The 8,145-nt window shown below is 37.4% G+C and overlaps 1 non-coding gene across 1 annotated transcript; it reads right to left on the bottom strand.

The window, feature by feature from the left end:
* Nucleotides 1-2,065: 2,065 nt before the first annotated feature.
* Nucleotides 2,066-2,174, bottom strand: LOC112724764 (small nucleolar RNA R71). The gene has a single exon (XR_003163911.1). It is a non-coding gene; the product is annotated as a small nucleolar RNA R71 (small nucleolar RNA).
* Nucleotides 2,175-8,145: the final 5,971 nt, after the last annotated feature.

Raw genomic sequence — 8,145 nt, 5'->3', positions numbered from 1 at the left:
GCCGTTGCCGGGGATTGTTCGAGTTTGGACAACTGACGGTTCATCTTGTTGCTCAGATTAGGTAATTTTATTTTAATTTTAAGTTTTTTTTATTCTTTTATTTTCGAAAAATTTCCAAAAAAAAAATTTATTTAATAAAATTATAAAACCAAAAATAATTTTGTGTTTCTTGTTTGAGTCTTGTGTCAATTTTTAAGTTTGGTGTCAATTGCATATTTTTATAATTTTCTTGCATTTTTCGAAAATTCATCATGCATTCTTCATGATCTTCAAGTTGTTCTTGATGAATCCTCTTGTTTGATCTTCATGTTTTCTTGTTTTGCATCTTTTCTTGTTTTCCATATGCAATTTTAATTTGTTAGTGTCTAATTATTGAAAATTTCTAAGTTTGGTGTCTTGCATGTTTTTCTTTTCTTAAAAATTTTCAAAAATAAGTTCTTGGTGTTCATCTTGACATTCAAAGTATTCTTGGTGTTCATCTTGACATTCATAGTGTTCATCTTGACATTCATAGTGTTCTTGCATGTATCATTTGTTTTGATCCAAAATTTTCATGCATTGAGTCTTTTTGGTATTTTTCTCTCTCATCATTAAAAATTCAAAAATAAAAAAATATCTTTCCCTTTTTCACTCATAAATTTTCAAAAATTTGAGTTGACTTTTTCAAAACTTTTTAAAATTTAGTTGTTTCTTATGAATCAAATCGAATTTTCAATTTAAAAATTCTATCTTTTTCAAATCTTTTTCAAAAATCAAATCTTTTTCATTTTTTTTTCATAATTTCGAAAATTTCAAATTGATTTTCAAAATCTTTTTCTTATTTTTATTTCATATTTTCGAAATTAATGCTAACAATTAATGTGATTGATTCAAAATTTTTAAGTTTGTTACTTGCCTAGTAAGAAAGGTTCAATCTTTAAACTCTAGACTCATATCTTTTTAGTTTCTTGTTAGTCAAGTAATCAACTTTAATTTCAAAATCAAATCTTTTTTTAAATTTTTTTTTCAAATCTTTTTTCAATTTAAGTTTCAATCACATCTTTTTCAAAATTTAAATTCAAAATCTTTTCTATTTTCTTATCTCTACAAAATTTGATTTTCAAATCTTTTTTAATTAACCACTTAACTTTTTGTTTGATTCTTATCTTTTTTAAAACTACCTAACTAACTCTCTCTCTCTAATTTTCGAAAATCCCTTCCCTCTTTTTCAAAATTCCTTTTTAATTAACTAATTGTTTTAAAAATTTAATTTAATTTAATTTCAATTTTAATTTTCGAATTTTAACTTTAATTTTTAAATATTTTTATTTTATTTTGTTTAATTTTCGAAAATTCTTTTCTCTCATCTCCTTCTAATTATTTTATTCATCTACTAACACCCCTCTTTAACCCAAGAATTCGAACTCATTCCTCTCCCTTGTGTTTGGATTCTTATCTTTTCCTTCCTCCATTATTCTCTTCTTATACTTACATAAGGAATCTCTATACTGTGACATAGAGGATTCCTCTTCTTTTCTGTTTTCTTCTTTTTCATATGAGCAGGAATAAGGATAAGAACATTCTTGTTGAAGCTAACCCTAAACCTGAAAGAACTCTGAAGAGGAAGCTAAGGGAAGTTAAAGCACAACTCTCTGGAGAAAATCTGACAGAAATTTTCGAAAAAGAAGGAGACATGGCCGAAAATAATAACAATGCAAGGAAGATGCTTGGTGACTTTACTGCACCTAATTCCAATTTACATGGAAGAAGCATCTCAATCCCTGCCATTGGAGCAAACAATTTTGAGCTGAAACCTCAATTAGTTTCTCTGATGCAACAGAATTGCAAGTTTTATGGACTTCCATCCGAAGATCCCTTTCAGTTCTTAACTGAATTCTTGCAAATCTGTGATACTGTTAAGACCAATGGGGTTGACCCCGAGGTCTACAGGCTTATGCTTTTCCCATTTGCTGTAAGAGACAGAGCTAGAATATGGTTGGACTCTCAACCTAAAGACAGCCTGAAATCTTGGGATAAGCTGGTCACGGTTTTCTTAGCCAAGTTCTTTCCTCCTCAAAAGCTTAGCAAGCTTAGAGTGGATGTTCAAACCTTTCAGATAGAAGGAAGGTGAATCCCTCTATGAAGCTTGGGAGAGATACAAGGAACTGACCAAAAAGTGTCCTTCTGACATGCTTTCAGAATGGACCATCCTGGATATATTCTATGATGGTCTGTCTGAATTATCAAAGATGTCATTGGACCATTCTACAGGTGGATCCATTCATCTAAAGAAAACGCCTGCAGAAGCTCAAGAACTCATTGACATGGTTGCAAATAACCAGTTCATGTACACTTCTGAAAGGAATCCTGTGAGTAATGGGACGCCTCAGAGGAAGGGAGTTCTTGAAATTGATACTCTGAATGCCATATTGGCTCAAAATAAAATATTGACTTAGCAAGTCAATATGATCTCTCAGAGTCTGAATGGATTGAAGGAATCATCCAACAGTACTAAAGAGGCCTCTTCTGAAGAAGAAGCTTATGATCCTGAAAACCCTGCAATAGCAGAGGTGAATTACATTGGTGAACCCTATGGAAACACCTATAATCCCTCATGGAGAAATCATCCAAATTTCTCATGGAAAGATCAACAAAAGCCTCAACAAGGCTTTAATAATGGTGGAAGAAACAGGTTTAGCAATAGCAAGCCTTTTCCAGCATCCACTCAGCAACAGATAGAGAATTCTGAGCAGAATCTATCTAGCTTAGCAAATATAGTCTATGATCTATCTAAGGCCACTGTGAGTTTCATGAATGAAACAAGGTCCTCCATTAGAAATTTGGAGGCACAAGTAGGCCAGCTGAGTAAAAGAGTCACTGAAACTCCTCCTAGTACTCTTCCAAGCAATACAGAAGAGAATCCAAAGAGAGAGTGCAAGGCCATTGATTTGACCATCATGGCCGAACCTACAAGGGAAGAGGAGGACGTGAATCCTAGTGAGGAAGACCTCCTGGGACGTCCAGTGACCAATAAGGAGTTCCCCTTTGAGGAACCAAAGGAATCTGAGGGTCATCTAGAGACCATAGAGATTCCATTGAACCTCCTTCTGCCCTTCATGAGCTCTGATGAGTATTCTTCCTCTGAAGAGGATGAAGAAATTACTGAAGAGCACGTTGCTAAGTACCTTGGTGCAATCATGAAGCTGAATGTCAAAATTATTTGGTAATGAGACTTGGGAAGATGAATCTCCCTTGCTCACTAATGAACTAAATGCATTAGACAGGCAGAAATTACCTCAAAAGAAACAAGATCCTGGCAAATTCTTAATACCCTGTACCATAGGCACCATGACCTTTGAGAAGGCTCTGTGTGACCTGGGGTCAGGAATAAACTTAATGCCACTCTCTGTAATGGAGAAACTTGGGATCTTTGAGGTGCAAACTGCTAGAATCTCATTAGAGATGGCAGACAACTCAAGAAAACAGGCTTATGGACAAGTAGAGGACGTATTAGTAAAGGTTGGAGGCTTATACATCCCTGCTGATTTCATAATCCTAGACACTGGGAAGGATGAGGATGAATCCATCATCCTTGGAAGACCCTTCCTAGCCATAGCAAGAGCTGTGATTGATGTGGACAGAGGAGAGTTGGCCCTTCAACTGAATGAGAACAACCTTGTGTTTAAAACTCAAGGATCTCCTTCTGTAACCATGGAGAGGAAGCATGAAAAGCTTCTCTCACTGTAGAGTCAACCAAAGCCCCCACAGTTAAACTCTAAGTTTGGTGTTGGGAGGCCACAACCAAACTCTAAGTTTGGTGTTGAACCCCCACATTCAAACTCTAAGTTTGGTGTTGGGAGGTCCCAACAATGCTCTGAACATCTGTGAGGCTCCATGAGAGCTCACTGTCAAGCTATTGACATTAAAGAAGCGCTTGTTGGGAGGCAACCCAATGTTATTTAATTATATCTATTTTATTTTCCTTGTGTTATTTCGTGTTTTATTAGGTTGATGATCATGTGGAGTCACAAAAACTACTGAAAAATCAAAAAACAGAATGAAAAATAGCATTGAAAACAGCACACCCTGGAGGAGAGCAGTCTGACATTTAAATGCCAAAAACAAGCATCTGTCTAACGTTTAACGCTAGAAACAGGCACCAAGCTGGCGTTTAACGCCAGAAACAAGCATCTGCCTGGCGTTAAACACCAGAAACAGGCTATATTTGGGCGTTTAACGCCAGAAACAAGCAACAGTCTGGTGTTAAACGCCAGGATTGCACAGCAAGGGCGTTTTACACGCCTAATTGGAGCAGGGATGTTAAGTCATTGACCCCACAGGATCCCTACCACTTCTTCTCTCCTCTTCACTCCTTTTCATAATTCTCTTCCCCAAGTACCCTTCACCAATCACCTCAATCACTCTTTCCCATCACCTCTTCACCACTCACATCCATCCTCTCTTCCCCATAAACCCCACCTACCTTCAAAATTCAAACTATTTTCCCTCCCAAACCCAACCCTAATGGCCGAACCCTAACTCCCATCCCACCCCTATATAAACCCCTCTTTCCTTCTTCATTTTCACACAACACAACCCTTTCTTCTTCCCTTGGCCGAATACACACCCCTCTCCATCTCCTCCGTTCTTCTTCTTCTTCTACTATTTTCTTTCTTTTTTTGCTCGGGGACAAGCAAACATTTTAAGTTTGGTGTGGTAAAAGCATAGCTTTTTATTTTTCCATAACCATATATGGCACCTAAGGCCAGAGAAACCTCTAGAAAGAGGAAAAGGAAGGCAATTGCTTCCACCTCTGAGTCATGGGAGATGGAGAGATTCATCTCAAAGGTCCATCAAGACCACTTCTATGAAGTTGTGGCTAAGAAGAAACTGATCCCTGAGGTTCCTTTCAAGCTCAAAAAGAATGAGTATCCGGAGATCCGACATGAGATCCGAAGAAGAGGTTGGGAAGTTCTCACCAACCCCATTCAACAAGTCGGGATCTTAATGGTCCAAGAGTTCTATGCAAACGCATGGATCACTAGGAACCATGATCAAAGTGTGAACCTGAATCCAAAGCATTGGCTCACCATGGTTCGGGGGAAATACTTAGATTTCAATCCGAAAAATGTAAGGCTGACATTCAACTTGCCAATGATGGAAGAGAACGCACGTCCCTACACAAGAAGGGTCAACTTTGATCAAAGGTTGGACCAAGTCCTCATAGACATATGTGAGGAAGGAGCTCAATAGAAAATTGACTCAAGAGGCAAGCCTGTTCAACTAAGAAGGCATGACCTCAAACCAGTGGCTAGGGGATGGCTAGAGTTCATTCAACGTTCAATCATTCCTATTAGTAACCGGTCTGAAGTTACTATAGACCGGGCCATCATAATCCATAGTATCATGATTGGAGAGGAGGTGGAAGTTCATGAGATTATACTTCAAGAGCGTTACAAGGTGGCTGACAAGTCCTCCACTTGGGCAAGGTTAGCCTTTCCTTACCTCATTTGCCACCTCTGTAATTCGGCTGGAATTGACATAGAGGAAGACATCCTCATTGAAGAGGACAAGCTCATCACTAAGAAAAGGATGGAACAAATAAGAGATCATGGACCTCAACAAGAGCATGAGGAAATTCCCCACCATGAAATCCCTGAGATGCCTCAAGGGATGCACTTTTCTCCACAAAACTATTAGGAGCAAATCAACACCTCCCTAGGAGAATTAAGTTCTAACATGGGACAACTAAGGGTGGAACACTAAGAGCACTCCATCATTCTCCATGAGATTAGAGAAGATCAAAGAGCTATGAGGGAGGAGCAACAAAGGCAAGGAAGAGACATAGAGGAGCTCAAAAGCACCATTGGTTCTTCAAGAAGAGGAAGACGCCACCCTCACTAAGGTGGACTCATTCCTTAATCTCCTTGTCTATTTATTTTACTGTTTTTCGATTTTTGAGCTTTATGTTTTATTTATGTTTGTGTCTTTACTATATGATTACTAGTGTCTAAGTGTCTATGCCTTAAAGTTATGAATGTCCTATGAATCCATCACCTTTCTTAAATGAAAAATGTTCTAAAAACAAAAGAACAAGAAGTACATGATTTCGAATTCATCCTTGAAATTAGTTTAATTATTTTGATGTGGTGACAATACTTTTTGTTTTCTGAATGAATGCTTGAACAGTGCATATGTCTTTTGATATTGTTGTTCATGAATGTTAAATATGTTGGCTCTTGAAAGAATGATGAAAAGGAAAAATTTTATTTGATAATCTGAAAAATCATAAAAATGATTCTTGAAGCAAGAAAAAGCAGTGAATACAAAAGCTTGCAGAAAAAAAAGAGAAAAAATAGCGAAAAAAAGAAAGAAAAAGAAAAAAGCAAGCAGAAAAAGCCAAAAGCTCTTTAAACAAAAAGGCAAGAGCAAAAAGCCAATAGCCCTTAAAACCAAAAGGCAAGGGTAATAAAAAGGATCCAAGGCTTTGAGCATCAGTGGATAGGAGGGCCTAAAGGAATAAAATCCTGGCCTAAGCGGCTAAACCAAGCTGTCCCTAACCATGTGATTGTGGCGTGAAGGTGTCAAGTGAAAACTTGAGACTGAGCAGTTAAAGTCAAGGTCCAAAGCAAAAAAAAAAAAGCGTGTGCTTAAGAATCTTGGACACCTCTAATTGGGGACTTTAGCAAAGCTGAGTCACAATATGAAAAGGTTCACCCAATTATGTGTCTGTGATATTTATGTATCCGGTGGTAATACTGGAAAACAAAGTGCTTAGGGCCACGGCCAAGACTCATAAAGTAGCTGTGTTCAAGAATCAACATACTGAACTAAGAGAATCAATAACACTATCTGAATTCTAAGTTCCTATAGATGCCAATCATTCTGAACTTCAAGGGATAAAGTGAGATGCCAAAACTATTCAAGAGGCAAAAAGCTATTAGTCCCACTCATCTGATTGGAGCTAAGTTTCATTGATATTTTGAAATTTATAGTATATTCTCTTCTTTTTATCCTATTTGATTTTCAGTTGCTTGGGGACAAGCAACAATTTAAGTTTGGTGTTGTGATGAGCAGATAATTTATACGCTTTTTGGCATTATTTTTACATAGTTTTTAGTATGATTTGGTTAGTTTTTAGTATATTTTTATTAGTTTTTAATAAAAAATAACATTTCTGGACTTTACTATGATTTTTTGTGTTTTTCTGTGATTTCGGGTATTTTCTGGCTAAAATTGAGGGACTTGAGCACAAATCGGATTCAGAGGTTGAAGAAGGACTGCAGATGCTGTTGGATTTTGACCTCCCTGCACTCAAAGTGAATTCTCTAGAGCTACAGAACTCCAAATGGCGCGCTCTCAATTGCGTTGAAAAGTAGACATCCAGGGCTTTCCAGCAATATATAATAGTCCATACTTTGCCCGAGTTTAGATGACAAAAATTGGCATTCAACGCCAGTTCCATGCTGCATTCTGGAGTTAAACGCCAGAAACAGATTGCAAAGTGGAGTTAAACGCCAAAAATAGGTTACAAACTGGCGTTCAACTCCAAGAGAAGTCTCTACACGTGTAAAGCTCAATGCTCAGCCCAAGCACACACCAAGTGGGCCCCAAAAGTGGATTTCTGCATCATTTACTCATTTCTGTAAACCCTAGTAAATAGTTTAGTATAAATAGGACTTTTTACTATTGTATTTACATCTTTTGATCATGTTTTGATGATTGAACCCTCCTTGGGAGGCTGGCCATCCGGCCATGCCTGGACCTTGTTCTTATGTATTTTTAACGGTAGAGTTTCTATACACCATAGATTAAGATGTGGAGCTCTGCTGTTCCTCATGAATTAATACAAAGTACTATTATTTTTCTATTCAATTCAAGCTTATTCCGATTCTAAGATATTCATTTGCACCTCAATATGAATGTGATGATCGTGACAGTCATCATCATTCCAACCTATGAACGCGTGCCTGACAACCACTTCTGTTCTACTTTAGATTGAATGAGTATCTCTGGGATTCCTTAATCAGAGTCTTCGTGTTATAAGTTAGAATCCATGGACGGCCATTCTTGAGATCCGGAAAGTCTAAACCTTGTCTGTGGTATTCCGAGTAGGATCTGGGAAGGGATGGCTGCGACGAGCTTTAAACTCGCGAGTGCTGGGCG

The sequence above is a fragment of the Arachis hypogaea genome, chromosome 11 (assembly GCF_003086295.3).
Source record: "Arachis hypogaea cultivar Tifrunner chromosome 11, arahy.Tifrunner.gnm2.J5K5, whole genome shotgun sequence".
In the NCBI taxonomy this organism is placed as follows: Eukaryota; Viridiplantae; Streptophyta; class Magnoliopsida; order Fabales; family Fabaceae; genus Arachis; species Arachis hypogaea.
This window is presented reverse-complemented; position numbering and strand designations above follow the sequence as displayed.